General features: G+C 52.1%; 1 protein-coding gene and 1 long non-coding RNA gene across 9 annotated transcripts in view; both read right to left on the bottom strand.

Annotated features, from left to right (window-relative positions):
* Positions 1-21,669, bottom strand: part of ROR2 (receptor tyrosine kinase like orphan receptor 2) — a 204,045-nt gene that overhangs the window by 69,427 nt on the left and 112,949 nt on the right. The gene's annotated exons all lie outside the window — the stretch shown is intronic.
* LOC139078662 (uncharacterized) lies at positions 16,051-16,858 on the bottom strand. Its single transcript, XR_011531685.1, has 3 exons — positions 16,726-16,858; positions 16,290-16,395; positions 16,051-16,173 (listed from the first exon to the last, which is right to left on the bottom strand). It is a non-coding gene; the product is annotated as an uncharacterized lncRNA (long non-coding RNA).

Raw genomic sequence — 21,669 nt, 5'->3', positions numbered from 1 at the left:
ACCATCTCCAGGGCAGTTTTCAAAAGGGAAGAATGACAGCTAGGCACCTGGTGGGGACAAATTCTCCTCGGTGAGCACAGAAACCAGTGCCCGGACCAAGCCACACCGGCTGTCCCGCACAGTGACAAAGGCAGCGTCCACTCGGAAAGGAGAGAAGGATCTTCAAAGATGGGATGGCCATCAGAAACGAGGGCCCCTGAGGGCCCAGGGAGCAGCCGTGCACAGCAGACTGGACAAGGATGGACTCGGAGAAGAAACGAGAACTCCAGGGCGGCTGCTGTTTGTCCAAACCCCCTGGAGCATCCTTACCTGTCAACAGGTGGACTGTGGCCAGGTCCTAAGGAGGGGGCCTGGGGCTGCTCTGCCACCATGTCCTGAGTGACAAGTGCACATGCAGGACAAACTACTGTGGACAGGCTGCCAACAGGAGTTAATTCTTTCAGTTTAACTGGAGGGGAAGTGGGTGAAGCTTTGCCGTGGAAACGATTCCAACACACAACAGTCCACCTGGGTGTCCAGGCTGCAAGCTGCCCACGAACCAAAGGTTACCCAACATGTAAAAACCGTGATGGCTTTCCCCCATCAGAGCGCAAAGGTCACTAGGCTGGGTCACACCATGACCAGGCCAGGCTGAGGGAGGGTAGGACACACGGTGGGTGTATAACTGGGAAAAACTATGCAGGACAATGACTGTATCCACAAAGGCACACACATGTGACCCAACAAGTCCACCACTAGAAAATTTATCCTACAAAATGACTCACGTGTGTGAAATGATGTGTGCACGGTCATTCACTGAAGCACTGAGTTTTGTTTCTGTTTGCATTTTCATTGACTTGTATTTTGTCTTTTGGTGCACAGATCTATGAATTGTAACACACAAATAGGTTCATGTCACCACAACCACAATCAACATAGAGAACGGTGTCATCACCCAAAAAATTCTTCTCATGCTCTCTCTCTACAGTCACACACACATCACACCATACTACACATATGCGCACGCGAGTGCGTGCACACACACACACTGACTTTTTCTCCATCACTATAGTTTTGTCCTTTTGAGAAAAATGGAATCATACAGTATATAACTGAACGGGATCAGAAAACGCCACCCCAAAAATATGCCACTTTGGCATAAGGATTATTTTGAAGTGAAGACAACTGAGAACCAGCAGAGACAAGAAGAGCTTTCTGCCCTCCCCCATCTGCCTAAAAGCAGGACATAAATTTCCCTTTGTGAAGGTGTCATCCTCACTTGGACCAGGAAGGGAAGAACAACCCATCACTGGAGATGGAGACGGCACCAAGATGAGTTGGCATAAATAACTCTTACCCACCATTAGTTTCCCACATACATTTCCTAGTCACTTTCTCACAATCTTCTGCCCCTAGAAGCCCAAACTCTTTTCCCTTTTCTAATCACATATCCACAATTTTATCACTCTTTGTTTATATGGTATATAAGCACCCAAGTCTAATCACTTCTTTGGGTTTTCACTTTTTTCTGTAAAGCCTTCCTACACATAAAAATATAAACATCAATAAAATCTGTATGCCTTTTCTCCTGTTAAGCTGTCTTTTGTCAGTTTAATTCCCAGGTCCCAGTCACAGAACCTCAGCGAGTAGAGGAAATTCCTTCCCTCCCCTACACACCCTTTTGAAACTGGCTCCTTTCACTCAGCATAACGCTTTTGAAAGCCATCTAATTTGATGCCTGTAGAAATAATTCATTCATCTTTTTTGCAAAACAGTATTCCACGGGATGGATGGACCACGGTTTGTTTATCCACTCATTCACTGAAGAACATCTGTGCTGCTTCCAGTTTTTGGCTATTCCAAACAAAGCTGCTAAGAACATTTGTGGCCAGGTTTTCGTGCAAACATAAGTTTCCATCCTCTGGGTAGCAGCCAGGAGCAGTGAGTGTCTACCCTGAGGTGATCCCTTTGGACCAGCCCTCTCACACTTGAACGAGCACACAAACCACCCAAAGAGCGTGTTAAGAGCAGCTTCTGACTCTGTGGGTGGGGCCTGGGATTCTGCATTCCTAATGGCTCCCAGGCAATGCGATGCTGCTGGTCTGTGGACCCCTCTGAGCAATGACGTCTTTGGCTTCCGGGCAGACGGGCCATGCCCGTTTGGATGAGCAGGGTTAAGACTGGCAGCCATCACCAGCTCCTTTGACTGGTCAACAAAGCCCATCCCAAAGAACCCTTTTCTTGATTTGGGAGGTTTTAGGTGGAGCACACACTTGGCATTCATATTACCCACCTGAGCCCTGCAGGCATCGGGGGGAGACTCCTCCTGAGTCTCAACTGTGGGCAGAAGAAACCATTTCCAGAGGCACTGCTGTTTGTAGCCCACGGCTCTAAGAGCAGTGCTTTCTCCCCACCGTGGAGCTTCTTCAAACGCCATTTAATAGGCAACTTCAACTCCAGGGCTCGGCAAAGACAGGCAGAGAAGGCAGGGGGGAGGCTCTCAGAACATCCATTAAACAGCACCAGCAACGCCTCCCCTCTTGCCCACAGGAAATGGCCTGAATCCAGGCTGAGCGGGCGACGTGTGCCAGGAGAGCCAAGGTGGAAAAAATGCAAGGTTTTCCTGGTTTCCTGACCACCCGGAGGTGAAGGAACCACCACACCATTACTCCAGGAAGCAAGCGCAGGGCCGTGGGGGCTGCACAGGGATGCCACCTCATAAAGAGTTGAAGGGAATGATCGAAAAATGGGCAAAGGACAGAAACAGACATTCCTGCAAAGACATTCATACAAATGGCCAGCAAGCACATGAAAAGATCACTAATCGTTAGAGACATGCAAAACAAAACCACAACGAAATGCCACTTCACATCCATTAACGGGAAATAACAAGCGTTGGCAAGGACGTGGAGAAACTGGAAGCCTTGCACACTGCTGGTGGGGATGTGAAACGGTGCAGCTGCGGAGAAACAGGATGGCAGCTCCTCAAGAAATTAAAAATAGAATCACCACACTACCCAGCAATTCCACTTCCGAGTATACACCCGAAAGAACTGAAAGCAGGGTCCTGAAGAGAGATTTCCACACCCACGTCCACAGACACATTACTCACGATACCCAAAGGTGGAAGCAACTCAAGTGTCCACCAATGAATGAATGAATGGATAAACAAATGTGGAATATACACACAATGGATACAACTCAGCCTTAAAAAGGAAATTCTAACACATAGTATAACATGAATCTGAGGACAGTACGCTAAGTCATGAAGCCAGTCATGAAAAGACGACTATTACACGATTCCTATGAAGTATCTAGAGTAGTCACGTGCACAGAAACGGGGAGCTGTTGTTTAATGGGTACACAGCTAGAGTGTTGCAAAATGAAAAAGTTCTGGAGTTTGGTTGTACAACAACGTGAATGCACTGAACACTCCTGAACCTTACACTCAGAAACGGTGAAGACGCTAAAGCTTATGTTAGGAGGTTTTTTTCACCCCAATTAAAAAACAAACCCACGCAAGCTAGATGAGAACTCCACAGAAAGACACAAGAGGCTGGAGCCGGGATACCCACATAGAATGCTCCAAGCAGAGAAGTGCCAACGTCCTCATGCAGAACGATGTACATGCCCTCGGTGGGATCACAGCCGCAGGTGGACGAACACAGGCGCACGTGCACTGGGGACTGTCTGCAGCCTTGCACACGAAGCCGCATGGTGTGTCCTTCCCACGGGGCCTCAGTCACTTTCAAGAATTATTCTGACTACTCAAGTTCTGCTTCAAGGCTCCCTAGAATCCCACTGAGTCAGGGCGACACCAAGGCCCACGTCACATGATCTGTGGGGTCATCTCTCCTCTGGATGAAGACACTTCAGATTTTATTTGTCATGTACTGTGACTCCATGGAGGCTATCACCACCAGAAACACACTCGTCTCTAAACGTTTGACATCGGGGGAGCTCCTTGTGGCTCAGTCTCCTCATCTGGAAAGGGGAGCAATAGTAACAGCACCCAGCCCTGAACGGTGCGCAGCACGGGGCCGGGCCCAGGCGCACTGAGCCGAGCTGGCCCCACCGCAAGCATCACCTAACTCAGCGCTCACGCTGGAAAGCACTTCAGACCGTCTTTGACGCTGTCCACTCTCTCCTCTCCAACAGCCCTCTGATTTGAAACACGGAGTCAGTTGACACACCACTGTTACCCAGGAGCTGTTCTGGCAGAGCTTGTGCCTGTCCCCACAGCTGCAAGGTCACCCACTGCCCTGGGAGGGGCCTTGGCTTGGCAGCCTCTTCTTAAACTGCAGCCACTCAGGACCACCCGAGCAGGGCCTCCCTGGGCCAAGTGCTGTGTGACCACAAGGCACGGACACAGAGGACCAAGGCTCTCTCCTGGCCTGGGCACGGAGGGAACAGAAAGGCCACCACCTCTCAGGGTCAGGATCTGGCAGGTTGACACAGAGCCTCGTTCCCAGGGCGCGTGACCCCGCCTGCCATCATTAGTGCGGCTGCTTTGTACTTAGGTGGCTCCTGCCCAGCGCCGATTCCTGGAGATGCCACCACAGTCCCCAGGCCACCCCGGGTCCCAGATCCACCACCAAGAACAAATCTTCAGGGACGAAATTACAGCAGTGGATTACGAGTGGGGCAGCCCTGAGCTCTGGAGACTAAAAGGATGAATGACATGGCTGTTAAATTCCTCTAGCAGTCGACTTTTGAGTTGTCCTCCCCCATTTTAATTAACGAATCATCGAAAGCTTCATTTGTGTTATGCTACCTTCTCCATTAGTACTTTTTGTCACCCAGGAAAATCTCTTTTGCTTTTTCTTTATGATTTAAGAGCTCAAACGAAGAAGCAGGGAAGGAATAAGGTACGTGCCATAAACCTCCTCTCCTCACAGAAGAGCGCTTACTTCTCCATGTAACACTCCTTAATACTCCAGCAGTCAGTATTCGGTGACTTACACCGTATTAAACGGCTTCTGGTCTTCAAAAGCCACGTGACTGTTCTCGCGCCCCCACAGAATCCCTCTCTCGTGCCTCGGCATTCCGTGCACACACTGCCAAGCACACGCACAGGCCCGCTGCTGTCACATAGACACTCACACAGCGCCAGCACAGGCTCTGGACACCCCCACTCGCTGACGACAGTCACAAGACCGCTTGGTTTTTATCCACCCCACGTGGCCCTACAGGCCATCCCCGTAAGAGGGGCAGCCTCCTGCACCCAGTGGCCTCAAGCCTGAGTGGGCATCAGAATCGCCTGGGAGCCTGTGGAAAGAGCGCTGTGCCCACCGGCTGCTTCCTGCTCGCAGGGCTGGGTGGGCCCAGGAACCTGCATGTCCAATCTGTCCCCAGGTGACGCTGCAGGTCCAGGACCAACCCGACAACAGCCCCTCTGGACACTCTGCCCACAGTCACATCATTTGAGCCACACCCGAGACAGGATCTGAGACTGGGCCCTCAATTTAGGTGCATTCACAGAAATTACAGCCACGTTAGAAGAATCCACAGGTGCGATGCCATTTCCTCAACTGGACCTCAGGGCCGTCTCTCATTTAGGAACCCCACATGCCCTAAAAGAAAGGAAAGTTTGGGTGCCCCTTTGGATATCAAAAGCTTCATGCTCCCATGAGGGGATCTCCATGGTTTGCCTCCTTCCGGGGTCCCTAAACTGTCCACAATGCCCTTCCTTCCTCCCTTCCCCCCATCCTTAGCAGGTATGCTTTTATGCCAATATTCCCTGAAAAAAATGCAGACAATCCCTTCAATAGCAATGTTGGTAGGAAGCCTAACGTTTTGCTCATGAGCCAGCACAGAGTTTAGGGTCCTTTTAGGCCAGGAGCCATGGGCTGCTCCCCTGCCCTCTGTCATCTGGGCCCATCAGCAGTAAGCGGGCACTAGCTTTTCTCTGCTTCCTATGATTTCTGCTGCACTGCAAATAACCACATACGTTTTCAGTCACGCTTCTGGCAAAAACAACAATTTTGCTTCACAGTTTTCTACATCCTTTTTGATAAGCCACTGACCCCCCTGCCCGACCCCCACACATACACATCCCAGAGAGACAGAGAGAAAAAGAAGGGAGAGGAGGAGGAGGAAGTGGGGGAGGAGGGGAAAAGGATGGCGAGGAGGCAGGATCAAGAAGGGCTGTGAAAGGGAAAAGCCAGGGCTGCCTCACAGGGAGAGAAGGAGGTGGGGGAGGAGTGGGGGGAAGAAGGAGACGGAGGAGGTGAGGGAGCAAAGGGGAGAAGGAGGTGGAGCTATGAAGGGGGGGAGGAGGCCTGCCTCCTAGCTGTTTGCAGCTTGTACTAAAGGGGCAGGTCCTGGGCCAAACTCCAATCCCAGTGAGCGGCCTGCCAGCACTCCCCAGGGTGATTCACTTTTAGCATTTCACTGACATGTGGCAACGTCTCCTGGTGGTTTCTGGGGACTGGTGGGCAGCAAGGGAGGACAAAGGGAGTGGGTGCCCTCACTACTTCGTGTGTCCATAAGCACACATGCCCCCAGTCCAGGCCCGGAGTTTCCATGAACCCCACTGAGCACGTTCTAAGGGCTCATGTCAACCTTTAACGGGATGGGAATGACATCTCTAGGAATTGGCTTGAACACATTCCTGACCCAATCACAGTGTCTAGAGTAAGGGCAGCCGTGACTGGACACGAGTGCCTCTCTCAGACACAAAATTGTGGCGATTTAATAAAACTGATAATATGCGCCGAGAGGAAAAACGCCAGCCAAACTGTGTTGTTAATAGCCAGCAACACTCTGCCGTGTAGGCGGCTAGGTTCCACCCTCTGAAACGACCAAGCACAAGAGCGTGACAGGAGGTGACAGCCTGCCACCAGGCCAGGTACCGCGCTCACAACACTAGGCTGAGCTGGTTTCCGCCAAGCCTGAGGCTGCCCCGGCGACAGAATCTGGAAGGGGGCATAAGGACTTCCTGAATTTCCAGAGTGTTCTCGCACCTGCCCATGCCTCTGGGAAAGCTTTCACAGCGATCCTACTACTTCACGGTGGAAACAAGCTCATTCTAAAGCATTCGTGTACAAGGATGTCTGCAGCAGCCAGCAAACGCCTTCTTAGAAGCGACTGTCAAGACCCCAAGGCATGCCAGGTTGACAGGTGTGGTTTTGCACTGTGCTTAAGCAGATGTTTTTGCAGGTATTGCTTACCTGTGATCCTGTGATACACGGTCACAGAGTCCCACGGGAGGAGCCAAAACACATCAGCCAAGCTGGGAAGCTGGCCCTGCCTCTGTGCTTCTGGCTGGGATGAGTGGAGGCACGCCCGGTTCCAGGCCCCTGCACTCCTCGCTGTCAGCTGTGTGGAGCCCGGCCCAGGGCTACAGCGTGCGGCCACACTGGGAGGAGGAGGCCACAACACATGACACCCTGCAGCCCACAGATGGCGAACACAGGATAAATTCACCCTCAAACAGGGTGTTAACACAGGGCGCCTCCCAGGTACTCCCGACAGAAGCCTGAATGCTCAAGAAAGAAGGTGCCACATGGTTCACTGAGTGCAGCATGGTGAGCCCTGCAGCCTGGGTCACGGAGATGGCCTGGGAAGCAGGGACGAGGCTGTCTCTGCTCACAGCTCTGGCTTGGGAGGTGATGGAGGGCACAGCAGGACTAGGGACGTCCAGGAAGGCCGGGAGTCACTGACCGGTCCTGTTTGCCATGCGGGTCACACACACGGAATGTAGCCCCTGTGAGGACAGGCCTTGGCAATGACATCACTTCTCCTGCCAGGACGAGGGGCCCAGAGGGGAACAATGGTGTGTTTGACTTGCACATGGCCTGGTCACTTTGCACAGGAAGGGGGTGGCTCCCTACCTTGACCAGAGACCTCCCAAAGGTGCCAGTGATGGGGACAACAGAAGGTGAGGTCCCAGAAGCCCAGCAGGGATTCCCACCACTGACTGGTGTTCAGTCTGCCCCGTGGATAGAATGAGCTTCACTTTCCTGCTTTCTCAGGTTGGCATCTGTTACGGGCCGAAGTGTGTCCCCCAAAATCCATGTGTTGAAGTGCTAAACCCTAGTACTCCAGAATGGGAGTGTGTTTAGAGGCAGGGCCTTTAAAGAGGTTATTAAGGTAAAATGAGGTCATTAGGGTAGGTCTGAATCCCTTATGACAAATGTCCTTACAAGAGAGGTTAGGACACAGACACACACAGAGGGAAGACCACACAAAGACTCAGGGAGGAGACAGCCATCTGCAAGCCAAGGAGAGAGGCCCCAGCAGGATCCAGCCCTGCCCACACCCCACCTCGGCCTTCCAGCCTCCAGCACTGAGACCATGAATGCCAGCTGTTTAACCCTCCCCGGCTGCAGCACTTTGTTGCAGCAGCCCTGGCAAACGAATACAGCATCTTTTGAAAAGAAGAGCCGTCGCTAAGTGCTGACAGGGTAGAGGAGCAGAGCGAAGGCCACTGCAGCAGCCCGGGGTGGTGCTCGTCTCCCATAGGAGTCAAACAGCAGGCCAGCCCTCTCCGGCTCCCTGCTGTTGCCGCTTTTACCTGCTGTTGTTCCTGCAACAATTTATAATCCGCTTTTAGTCATCTCTCCCAGTGTAAAAAGGCATCCTCTTTTCTGGGCTGCACAACATCAGAGCTGGGCCTCCACACACCAGCCAGGCTTCAGGTGTGGCCACCTATGCAGACAAGGACAACTCACAGGCACCTGCAAGGAAAGACTCCAAGAATCCTACGATCCCACCAGCCCTCCTGCAGCTCACACCTAGCAGCGAGAGGCCACAAACCCTGCCACGTGCCAATGGAGGTGGCCGGTCCCCTGCAGGGGTCGGGCTGAGGGTGAGAAGCTGGGGAGACAGGCGAGTGCGGCCAGGAGGAGGCCCTCCAGGGCCCTGGAAGGGGCAAGCTGTGAGGGGAACCAGGAGGACGAGGTAGCCGGGCTGAAGGAGAAGATGCCAGAGTCAGGAAACCGAGCAGGGCAGTGAGGGTGGTCTGCAGCGGGACAAGATGGCGAGGAGGCAGGGGCCTGGACTGGATGAGGAGGATGTCCACAGTGAAGAAGCACGATGCCGGGCTGAACCCCAAGCTCCCCGCAGCTGCTCACTCCACTGCCATTTACTAAAACGTCAATGAGAAGCAGCGTCAGGGCAAATCTCCAGTCCTGCTAGAAGCAGAACCAACAGCCCCAACTCTTCACGCCACGGCCATCAGCTCCTTTTTGGGATGAGGACAGGGGACAATAAATGAACTCTGAGGCCCCATCGGGTAATAAATTTCTAGAGTCCAACTAGAATCCCTATGTATCCTTGAAAGGAACAGCGAATAGTTAGAAGAAGTCAAGGGTCTTCATGACAACATCATCGAAACCATCTGCCTAGTGAATCCCAAAGCACATTTCCTGATCGGATACGGACTTGGTCTTCACCAGCCTGGGAGGCTCAGGAGCACAACCCACAGGAAGCAAACGGCAGAGCTGAACGGGGCTGCAGGCTGGGGCCCACCTTCGAGTGGCTAGATTCCAGCACACAGAATTGTGAGATGATGGCGCCTCGGGTTCAAGAAGAGAGAAGCACCACACGCCCAGGTGACTTATCTTTCCAGAACTGCATGAGTGGAGAAGGTAAGGCGATAGATACACCAACACATGAGAAGCTTTGCAATCTCGTAACTGCCTGGAACCGCTCTCTGCCTTGTTTACGGCGAGCTGGGCAGCACAAGGAAAGGGTCGGCCGGCCACCTGTGGTTTGAAATTCTTCTCACAATGATTTAGTTCGTTTTTCCTTCATATAAGTATCACATATTGGTGAAGGAAATGAACTCTGATGCCCAGGATCCTAATACATTTCTGTGATCCAAAAAAGCTAAACAAAATGATTTCTCTGATAGACACATACATACACACATATATATATTCTAAGCTATTCATATAGTCTAAGACAGTCTTGGACTATCTCCCCGGGGACATACACATCTCACCTTTTCCTTGGACCACATTTTTTTATTTTTGTTTTTGCTTGAGGAAGACTGGCCCTGAGCTAACATCTATGCCAATTTTCCTCTACTTTATACATGGGTTGCCACCACAGTATGGCTGACAAGTGGTGTAGGTCCACACTCAGGGTCCCAACCCGTGAACCCGGGCCACCGAAGCAGAGCGCACTGAACTTAACCACTAGGCCACGGGGCCAACCCCTGGATCACATTTTGATTCCAAATAATCTGGTAAGCACTGTACAGCCTGCCAAGCATCCTTCCATTCTTTTCTCCAAAAGTATTCTCGATACTGACAGAGCTCGACCCCACTCTTCTTAGCAGCAGCAGCACAGTCCATGGCATGAATGCACAGGACGCACCCTGCTCTCCCCTGGGGCTCTGCAGTCACTGTGTCTACGTTGTTGTTGCTACCACAAGCAAATGTCCTTATGATTTGGCAATTTAATAGTTAACAGACTAGGAATGATAGGAAAAGGCTGTCTTGTCGTGGAGGAGCATTTCCAGAACAAACACCCAACATGCTTGTTAGAGCTTCTCGGGGAAGGTGGGGGAATGGTGCTGATTCCGTGTTGCGTGCCTCTGGACTCTTTCCCCAGCAGAAGTACAATGTGCAGTCTCACACAAAGGACTAGGGAGTGGGTAAAGTTCACCCAAGCACAGTGACAAACAGAGAGGAGAGCTCCCATTCCCTGTTGCCTAAGGGGCCAAGGAGGGGTGGCTGGGAGGATGGGGGATGCTGGCGGGCAGTGGCTTCTGCACGGAATGCACCCACACTGAGCCCCCTCATCCTGCACTGCCCCCAGGAAGAACCTACAGAACCCCTGCCCTGCCCTGCAGCGCCGTCAGCTCCCCAACCAGACCACGGGCTAGCAGCCCTCCCCTGTGGGGCTGTCACATGGGAGCAGTGGGAATGCTGGCCCTGAGATGTCCTTCCGGGGCACCTGGGCCCACATACAGGGACCAAGGAAAAGCCCAGGCCCGTGGGAGAACAGCCTTCTCCTGGATGTGGCTGGGAGCAGTCTGTGTTCAGCCTGCTGAGGAAAGTTGACCACTTCCCCTAAGTGCCCCGTCCAGCTGTTTTCCAGCAGAGGCCTCCCTGAGGAAGGGGCTGTATGAATTACTCCTTTTCATCTTCGGTATTTTTGATGTTTTGACATGTGGAGCCTGCAGACCCTGGAGAGACTGCCCCCCCATCCCCACAGGGCTGGCCAATACGCAAACCAACCCAGGCTCCCACACCCATTGCCCTGCCCTCATCACCAGGGCCAGGGACCAGACAACAAGGGCAGGCCCTCACCCTAAGCTGCTCAGCCTGCTCACTGGGCCTCACCCATTTCTTCCCACAAAACCCATAACAAAGGCTCCTGCCCACATGTCCCCTCTGCCTTCTGCCTGACCCTGGTGCTCCCCACGAGGCCCTGCAGGCCCTGCCTCCTGTTTCGAGGAATCCACAAGGATACGAACTTCTCTCTTCAGGACAGTCATTTCCACATCAGGGCGTTCACCCTACCTGATGGACACAAATCCCAGGCACACTTTAGAAGAGGGCCTGGCTGTCAGGGGAAGGCCCCCCACAGCAAGCACCTGCCTCCCTCTGACTCTAGACTCAGGTTTGGCCTGCCCTGGGCTTCAGTTCACCTGACTCTTCATTTCTACTAAAACCTATACCACCCCTTCAGTGCCTCGTGTGTGCGTGTGGAATCAGCAGCTAGTGTCTCCTGGAAGTGGAGCCGTGGAAGAAAATGAGCAGAATTGGCAAACAGCTAGCTGAGATCACGTGATCCGGACACCTTCCCTAGGGGTCATCTTAAAGCAAAGATGTCCTCAGCCCCCAGGCTGGGCTGAGCATCTGGGTGGGAGGCGACGTTGGGCGGGGGCCTCAGAAGCTAATCCACAAATCCACAGTGACTGTGAAAATCGACAGAAATGTTACTTTGAAACATAAAGCGGGATCTGTGCCTCTGAGGGTCAGGCACACACACGTGTGTGGCCGTCTCACACACTGGGACCCTCTCAAACAGGCCTTGGATCGGAGCCGGGAAGGCGTGACGGGTGCATCGTGGGGAGAAGGCCCAGTAAACCCCCACGACCAGCGACCCTCGCCTCGCCGGTTTCTCCCTGTAAAGAAGAACACTTAATTTTATAGGTCTTCAGACAGTTCCTACCTTGGCCAAAAAAATAAAAAGAGGGGGCCTTTGCTCTGCCCGTTCCCCAGGAGGGCCCCACCAGAGCCGCCGCTGGCTGAGCCGCCTCCGTGGCTGCGAGAGTCGGGAAGCACGGGGCTCCGGCCCAGCGCCACCACCGGCTCTTCTGTGCGTGCGCCTCTGTCTCCTTGCTGCTGAGTTCACCTTAATCACACGCCTTTGGGGTTTGCCTTTAATTATTTTCTCAGCGCTAGGAAAAGAGCAGCTAACCAACTCAGCTCCCCGCACAAAGTCAACGGTCATCCCCAACCCAGGCCTGCCAGGGTGCTCGTTAACACCAGCCACCCGTACGAAATTGACTTTTGGCTAAAAAAAAAAGAATTTCTGGCAGGTGCTGCCCTCTCAAGATTAATTCACAGCGAAGGGAATATAGCAAAGTTAGCCTCTTGGCACAATGACAAAATATACATAAACGGAACGCAGGCTTTCTCCAGTTTACATCACTCACACCCCTCTCTCTACAAGGGCCTACAAATTACAGCTGCTGCTGTTTTTGCATAACCTAAACTTTCACTCGACAGAACTCCTACTTGTCTAAATGTATTTATACTCCCAGGAATGGAGGGACTCATTATTTACACCGGTTGTTTAAACAGTAACCAGATTGTTTGGGGCTGGCGCGTCTGGGTCGGGGCGGGTTTGCCGTCTGTGGAACACCACTCAGAACCCACACGCTTAAAGGAGCCAAATAAATGGGCAGAGGGGAAATTATGACGTGAGAGAGGGTCTTTGTGAATTGTAAATAGGCCCACATTGTGAGGCCTGCTTTCTAGATCCTTGAGTAACCACACAGCAATGGGATATCAAAAAACATCCAACCGCAGAAACCCAACTCGTCCCTGCCCGGAGCCCAGAGCAGTCTTCTAGAAGATTCTGTCCCCTTGGCTGCAATGCACCACTCAGTATGAAGTCAGGGCCCACTCTAGAAAGTTCTCTGAATAGGCCCTTCTGACCCTCCCTATGATGCATCCCATCATAACCATGCAGGCCACGGGAGAGAGTGTTGACGACCCAGGACTGTGAGGACTCCTCAAGCCCAGTTAAGACAAGGCCCTTGGACACAAGGACATAAGCAAAATCCACTGGGAAAACTTAAAGATGGCAGAACAGCAGAGCTGAGGACCTGGTGGGCACTATGGGTGCTCAATAGTAATCCTGAATGGCACTGAATTTTCTCTCCAAAAGGAGAAGAAATTGCAAAATGAGGTGTTCTGTCAAGAAGAAAAATGTTCAAGGGGAAAGAAATTAAAGTAAAAGAAACCTTGGTATAGTTCTACCCTTGGAAGTCATCTCCCATGTCTGGAGGGCAACAGCCCAGCTTTGTCAGCACCCAGAGAACAGAAAACCACTCCCATGCACACATCCTCTGGCCTCCACTGCAGCCCTGTGCGCGCTCTGCCGAGGAGGGGCACCAGCCCTGCAGATATGACAGGCTCCAGGGGCTTCCTGAAGGAGACGGTATGGCAGTCATCCCAGATTCTAGTCAACTTCTAGGGTTCTCCCTCAGTGACCACAGCACCGCCAACAAGCCTGACTTCTAGACAGAAAACAAAAGGAGAACATCGCTATAAGCAATACTGCTAAAGCAGACCAGCTCCTAAGGACCACACTTTGGACCACATTAAAAAAAAGTTCACTTCCGTTCCCCTGAGGTTTAGGAACTCCATCAGTGCTCCTAATTCCTTCCCTGTAAGCTAAAAGTGACAGGGTTCCTTCCTGCAGCTCAAGGATCTGGACGATGGTGGGAATACAATGGAACTCCGAGGAAAAGGAGATAGGGTGTTTACCGATTACCCGAAGCTTGATTGTAAAATAAGAACTGAGGCTTTGGAATTTGAAAAACAAAACAAAGAACACTGATTTCAAACCCAGGCCCTGCTGGTTTCCACAGCTCAACTCACTGAGCACCCTTCCTCATCACCCACGGGGCTCATCTGTTCGGTGACAGTCCTCCCCGCTTCCTGCAGTCACAGGAAAGGATGAGAAATAAACTGTTCTTGCAGAGTGCCTGGTCAAGTGTGTGCCACCCAGCAAAGTTCTCTCTCAGCACCTGTTCAGAAAACAGAGCACAGAAAAATGACAACGGTTCTAAGTCAGGATTGGCGACTGCAAGCAATTTAATTCTTCCAGTGAATTGTGAAAGGCTACTTGTGTAATGGGTTTAAGAAAAACTTCATGGGTATATAGATTACCTTTCAAGGAGGAAATCCAATAATGTCAACTACCCTTTTCCATAATAAATGATACGCATTACATTTGAAAATGATCTATGGCTTCCAAGATGCCACATTACAGATTCATGGCGTACAGAAAAGGACTGCTCTCTGATGAGCGGTTATTGCAGAGTCCTACAGCTCCCTCTCAGTCGCAAAGAAACCACAGGCATTTTCATTCATAATAAAAGTTATCACACGGTTTGAAAAATAAACTTTAAGGCAATTAGAATACAAGGGTCAGAAAAGGTGCTTAAAAGAGAACATTAACTATTTATAGGTGAAACGAATGCATTCTGCTCAAGACTGAGGCCTTAAATCAAGCTCCTCTTGCTTCTGACAGGCTCATAGAGAATTACAGGATTTTTACTAATCCTCAAATAAACAGTGTAAATACTGTTCTTAGCTCAGAAATTGCCTGCTGGCTATCGAGGGGTATTCCTGACGGAAAATGTGACAGCACCTCGACTGTCAGCCTTTGAGAAACTGATGTAAACTTCATGTAAACATCATGTAAATTCCCTGCAAACCAAAACTATTTTGATGGAATGCCAAAGAAATCAAAAAGGACCACTTTGCAATGCAGAGTAGCTCTGGGGGCCCTTTTTAATTGATTAGGAGGAAATCACCAAATCCCTAGGCAACACCCAGATGTCTGAAAGATGGGTATGTTTCAAAAGTCCAACAGCAACAACACAAAAGCAATAACCACCAACAGGGGACGGGCTGCCCTTACACCTGCTCTCCACGGCCCTTCTCTCAGTAGGCTCACAGCCACGGGCCACTGACAACAGACAGCCTTGTAGAACTCTAAGAGCGCACGGCTTCCCTCTCTTAAAAACCTTCTTAATAACTGATGAACAGTCTCACCTTTGGTCCAGTTGTTCAAGGCAAACACCAGCCATCATCTTGCTCTAACCTCCCCTAACTCCTAGCCACCAGTGTGTCAGGAGTCCAGTTCCACCCCCAGGACAGGTCCGAAAGCCAGTTCCTTCTCTCCTTCTCCCCTACCCCACCATCCTTGTTCTGGCCCACCAACATGGCCTCCACACAGGCTCCCTACTTCCACACTCAACCACCCTAACCCATCTGTTAGCACATAGCCAGAGGGGTCCTTTCAAAAGATAAATCCCATGATGTCACTTCCTTGCTTCCAACCCTCCAAGGAGCCGCCCACCCCACTTCAACTGCAGCCCCCAGCCCTCACCACCCGCTGCAAAGGCCAGTCCTCACTGTGGCAGGCCTCCTCTCCTTCCAGAGCAGCTGCCTGCCCTCCTTGCTGGCCCTGGTCTACCCTTTCCTGCCAGAAGACGCTGGCCTGCTTTCCATACATGAGCCCCTGCTTAGCCTTCCATGCCACCTCCTTGAAAGCATCCCCCGGTCCCCAGGCCCCATCACTCTGTCACATCCCCTCACAGTCCGTCTTCATTGCCTCACCTCTGTCCTCAATCCTTTGTATGTTTTTTTAGCTGTTTATGGCCTCTACTCCCGTCGAGAATTGGTGGGTTGTGTATATTCAAGGGAAATGACATGACAACCCACAGGGAATTTAAACATGAGACAAAGAAGCAAGAACACAGCACAGTAAGTCAATGACCATGATTTACCATTTGTTACTGGTTTTGAACCCAACTTCAAAAAGAAAAGACACTTATAAATGGGACTTATGAAACACTTATAACCACTCACTAGCAAATTGTACTTTTTATTTTAAGTTGACATTATTTTTTTGACTTTCCTAAAAATGTGACAAAATGTATTTTAACTGACCGCCAATGCATCTGGATTACTTTGAAGCCACCATGCATTTCTGAAGAAAGAGAGATGAAGATTCTTGGGAGGGAGCCCCATGGCCTCTGGCACCCCCCAGCTCTGCCTGCCTCCCAGGCGCTCCCCTCCCTCCCATAGGCAAGGGGGAGCACTGACCCCCACTTCAAACACAACAGGCAACTCATCCTGGAAGCTCGATGCTGGCGAGGCCCTTGGCCTCAGTCTTGGCCAACTTCACTTCTGCTTCACTTCTGCGGTTGAGCTGGGGGAGGAAGGTTTGGACCCAGCTTGGGGGCAGACCTGGTGGGTGTAGCCCCCACTCCCCGAGGTCGTTCCAGGACAGTGAACTGTCTCCAACAGTTGGGGAGGCCTTCCATGGTGTCCAGAGATAGAGGTGGCTGCCTAGACCTCTATGCCAGCCCTATGGCTAAATGATGGGATCACATGGTCACCATAAATGAGCAAGGCCAAGTCAGGACCAGCGTAACTGTGGCCTCAGAGTGTGTGGACGCATCTGAGAAGAGACTGTGTACTACAAGGAGCCAGAGAAGGGGGTTTGCACCCTGATGGCTGTCATCCCACCTTTTCATACCTGGCAGGCACGAGCCTGGCCCCAAGAAGGGGCCTCCCTCAGTCCCCCTGGTCTAGGTGCTGATGCCCAGGGACGCAGCACCACGGCCCCTCTGGATCTGGGCAGTGCTGCAGCCATCTTGCAAAGCCCAGGCCCCATCTGGTATCCATGGAAACAGAGGAACAGTCAAGGCCAGGTTTAACTACCATGATGAAGATTTACTTAGGGAGTAAAAGCAGAAAGAAACCACAAGCCCAGCGGGTTATTAACGGGAGGAGGGGAAAGAAAGCAGGAGAGGGGGGAGGGGCCGATGAGGCTGTTTCAGCGTCTCCAGCTTTTGTTTATAGCTGTTCCAGACGATCTTAAAATTATCAGGTGGGGGGAGGGAGCCTAGCAAGCTGGTCCACGGTGCAATTTATGAAGCATTTCCTTTTCTCCGGGGCCAGAGTTGTGATCACATGAGCCTCTGCTTTTCTAAACTCCATGTTTGTTTTTGTAGTTTCTGCCAAACTAAATCAATTCAGTTTGTGGCAACCTTTAAAGAGTCATGACTTGCTCAAACAGTCTCAAAGTTTGACTTCTTTCCAAGAACGTCGACCAACATTTGTATAGGTTTCACATGCCTGGTGATCAAATCCTCTGATTACTCAAATCTGTGTCACATAACTGTAAATTAGTGACCTCTAAGATGACAGATTTCTATTCTTTGATATGCACAGCTAAATGCCTTTCTTTCATTCAAGTTGGGCAGAAACACTCAACGTTTCTTAACAACACTCTCCATGCACTAGTATCACTTGTAATATCTTTAACCAGAACAAAAGGCCACACGTCCCCACGAATCCTCTTCCTCAACCCCACCACAGCCACTCACTTCCCCTAAGTGGCACTGCCAGCCCTCCCCCGCTGAGCACCTCATGCTGCCTGGACACCAGATACCGAGTACACTAAATCGTTCCTAACAGAGCCCTCTGGGGCAGAGGGGGGAAGAACTTGTTACAGAGGAAACCCCCGTGGCTCTCTGTAGAAGGAACTGGAACAACTGCCTGAGCTGGTTGTAGATAAGTTTAACCCTTTTATACAAGAGAAAACAGAAAGAATGGGGGCAGAACTTAGGGGCACTTTGCAGCCGCCCCGGTGGACTCGTGCTATGGTCTGAATGCTTGCGACCCCTCAAAATTCACATTTGAAACCTAATCCCCAATGTGATGGTATCAGAAGATGGGACCTTCAGGAGGTGACTAGGTCATGAGGGTGGGGCCCTCAGGAATGAGATCAGTGGCCTTATACAAGAGGCCCAGGGAGCTCCCTCGCCCCTTCCACCAAGTGAGGACATGGAGAAGGTGGCCATCTGCAACCTGGCAGAGGGCTCTCGCCAGAACCCAACGACGCCGGCACCCTGATCTCAGGGTCTCGGGCTCCCAGCCCCCAGAACTGCCAGAAATCAATGTCGGTCGTCTGTCAGCACCCCAGTCCGTGGCATTGTGTTACAGCAGCCCGAAGGACTAAGGCAGCCTGGAAACACACAACACCACCCAGAGTGGGGAAGAGACGCCCCCAGAGCTCCAGGAGTAAGCACTTCAGCCTCTCTGAGTTGGAACAGATGCAACCAACTCAGCGGGAATCAACGCTAGCGAACTCTGACCCCGGACCCTGGGTCACTTCCCTGCCTCCGACCGGCGGAGCTGCGGACGTTCTGAAAGAGGACCTCTCGGGCCTGCAGAATCCGCTCTCTGCCTCTCCTTTCTGCTCTTCTCTGTGTGTCCACGTCACCTTCTCTGTTCTGGAAAATGGCACCCTCCTTTCTGCTCCATGAAGAAAATATATCCCCACTGCTCCCACAGCCCTGCCCAAGCAGACCCGGAAGACGTCACCCCTCCTTCCCAGCGTCAACACCAGCGAGGAGCCTGGTGGTCCAGCTTCAGGGACGTGCCTACCACCGGGAATCACCTGGGCCAGGTGGGCTTCGGGGATGCGAAGGAAGCTTCCAATGCAGCCCACGGAGGGGTGGGCCAGGGGCAAGGAGCAGAGCGCCGGGGCGCTGGGGACTCACGATGCACCAGCCCAGGGCTTAGTTCCGATGAAGCACAGTTTACGCCTTTAATGGGGCAAGAACTGATAAAGCACAGGAACAAAACAATCACACCACAGAAGCTCAGCCGGCACCCGTCTGCTTCCATCTCCTCCCCAGGCTTCTGATTCCTCCACCTCCGGGGCACCTCGTAGCCACACAGAGAATGCACACGCTTCTCACTCTCCTCCCCGTGAGGTCCCAAGGCAGGGGGAGAAGTCTGTGTGTGAGTGTGTGTGTGTCTGTGTATATGTCTCTGTGCACATCTATGTGTGTGTGTGTGTGTGTGTGTCTGTGTGTCTTTGCCTGTATGCATGTGTGTGTGACTGGAGCTAGATGAGTCAGGAGCCACAGGGGAAACCTGTCCATCTTCCCAGGCAGTGGGTTTTTTTTATTAACTGAAAATTCGAGGGGAAATCTAAAAAATCAAAACAAACATGGCTTTGTAATAGAGAACAATCAAAATTCATATTAATTTTTAAGTAAAAAGAAAAAAAGATTTCAAAGACAGCTGTCATCTTCAGGTCTGCGTGCCTGATCCAGGCCTCCCCTGTGTGAGCTCACCACCGTCGCCTCATATTTGGGGAGTCAGGGACCTCCTCCAGCCAGGCTGTACCAGCCCCAGAGTAAGAGGATGGCTCCAGGCGGGGCTCATGAGCTGCCTAAGCCCCAAGTCCTTCTGAAAAAGGCAGGGGGCAGACTAGATCAGAGGAGTGCTGCCTGCACATGGCAATCAGCTGGGGAATTTGAGCAAGATGGATGCCAGGGCCTCACAGAGACCAATGCAATCAGAACCCCGGGACTGGGACCCCAGGAAATTCCAGCACATGCAGCCAGGGTTGAAAAGACAGAAGAATAAACAGACTTGAAAGTGCTCCGTGCAAATGAGATCACACCAGGCAATATAAGCTGGAGCCATGATCCCCTCGCTGCGGTTCTGTCCTCTGAGGTTACGCTTCCCGGGGTAGAGCAGCCGGTGTTTCAGCAAGGCTACCTCCATCATGCTGCACACACCGGGCCATTTGTGGCCCCTGAGGATTTGTGACCTACCTGGAGGTGCCAGGGCTGGAACGCTTATTATCTTTCCCTTTGGAGCGTTTGCACCAATGTTCCAGGCTTCCAGATTGACCCTGGCTCCCCTGGGAACCCATCCGCAAACCCACCCCCCCTTCCCTCCGCCTCTTCCCTTCCGGATAGAACCTGGGATGGTGCAGGTTCCTGTCCTCCCCTCAGAGAGGCCAGCGTCCCTGGTCCTCAGGCTCCAGCTCCCTGGCACCTACGAAGGCCACATAACCCCTCCTGGGCAGCAACAGCAATTAGAGAGAAGCTGCCTGGAGATGTCAAGATGACCGCGGGAGTGTCTCCAAGGGAAAGGAGAACCTTGTCGTGGCCGTATCTGGACCAGAGATGAGTATCTGGGAGCTTGCAGCTTCCACAAGAGCCTGAAAGCTGAGGCAGGGGGCACGGGGGGAAGGGAGCAGACTGGCCCCAGCCCTTGGCATTTAGAGGATGGACACAGAAAGAAAAGCCAGGAGAGGACACACAGGTGATGGCTACAAGAGAGAAGGACAGAGAATGTTTCCAAGTGGAGGTCACCTATAAAAGAACGCCCAGTGGATCTGCCCACAGAGAAGCAGAAGAGAAACGACTGCCATTAACAAGGGGGATGACCTCGAAACAAAGAAGACCTCAGATCAGGGTCAGATGCACTTTTTCATTAGATTTTGCCACTTGTTAATAGTTATGCAAGAAAAATCTACCAAGAACTGGTGCAGAAGAGAGTAAGAAGCAAGTCTAGAAATTCCAACCGCAGAAGGTGCCCACGTAGCCGCGCAGCCCTCCTTCCACCATCCGCCTCTACTCATCCAAGAAAAGCAGAGTGTCCACTTGCCTACTTGTTTGTGGCCACAGCAGGTGAAAACTGTTGAAAAACCAAATTTGGAGGTTTGCCCTAGAAACGGCATAGCATGCCACAAGTAAAGAGGAATGCCCAGAACTTTCTGCAGGGAGGTGTCCTGGGGACCCTACGAAGAGCCAGGAGGTCCCGTCCCCAGCCCAGAACAGAGAACAGGCACAGTGGCTTCAACATAGTCCCAAGATTGACAGTCACAAAAGCAGCTGCAAACCATTCACGGGGAGGGTCTGTCCCCAAGCTCCTTTCCCTGCCCCCTCCTACACCTGTAGGCACTGATTTTTCCAAAGCACCACTGGTTACTATGTAGCCCAGAGCTTCACAATCTATGTACCTGCAGGGGTTGAATAGCATCCCCTAAAACTCAAAGGCTGAAGTCCTAGCCCCCAGCAGCTCAGAATGCAACCCTATTTGGAAGAGGACCTTTACAGAGGTCATCAAGTTAAAACGAGCTTATTAGGGTGGGCCCTATCCAGTATGACAGCGTCCTTATAAACAGGGGAAATGTGGACAAGACACACACACAGGGAAAACAATGTGAGGACACGGGGAAGAGAGGGCCGTCCGCAAGCCCAGGAGAGAGCCCCCAGAAGGAACCAACCCCGCCGACGCCTTGATCTGGGACTTCCAGCCTCCAGACCGTGAGATGGTAAAGGTCTGCTGGTGGAGCTGCCAGCGGGCCAGGCTTTGTCACAGCGGCCCCAGCTGACGTGGACGGTGTGTGACGGGCACTCAGGCCGCTTTGTTGTTGTTGACCAGCTTCCTCTTTAGTGACGGAATGTTCCCCTCCACCACAGAGCCACCACTCTGCTCTCCACACCATCCTGCTCTCCTTTCCACACCCACTGCAGCCCACTCCCTCAGTGACACCCACAGGTCCACTGCTGCCCCCCAGGGCAGCCCCTCTGGTCACGGCTCCTGTCACCCCACCCTCCACAGCCAGAGTGCTGCTCAGTCACCCCGTTCCACTCACTCAGACACA

Source organism: Equus przewalskii, chromosome 22, assembly GCF_037783145.1.
Source record: "Equus przewalskii isolate Varuska chromosome 22, EquPr2, whole genome shotgun sequence".
In the NCBI taxonomy this organism is placed as follows: Eukaryota; Metazoa; Chordata; class Mammalia; order Perissodactyla; family Equidae; genus Equus; species Equus przewalskii.
Note: the sequence above shows the minus strand (reverse complement) of the source record. Positions and strands in the feature narration are given on the sequence as shown.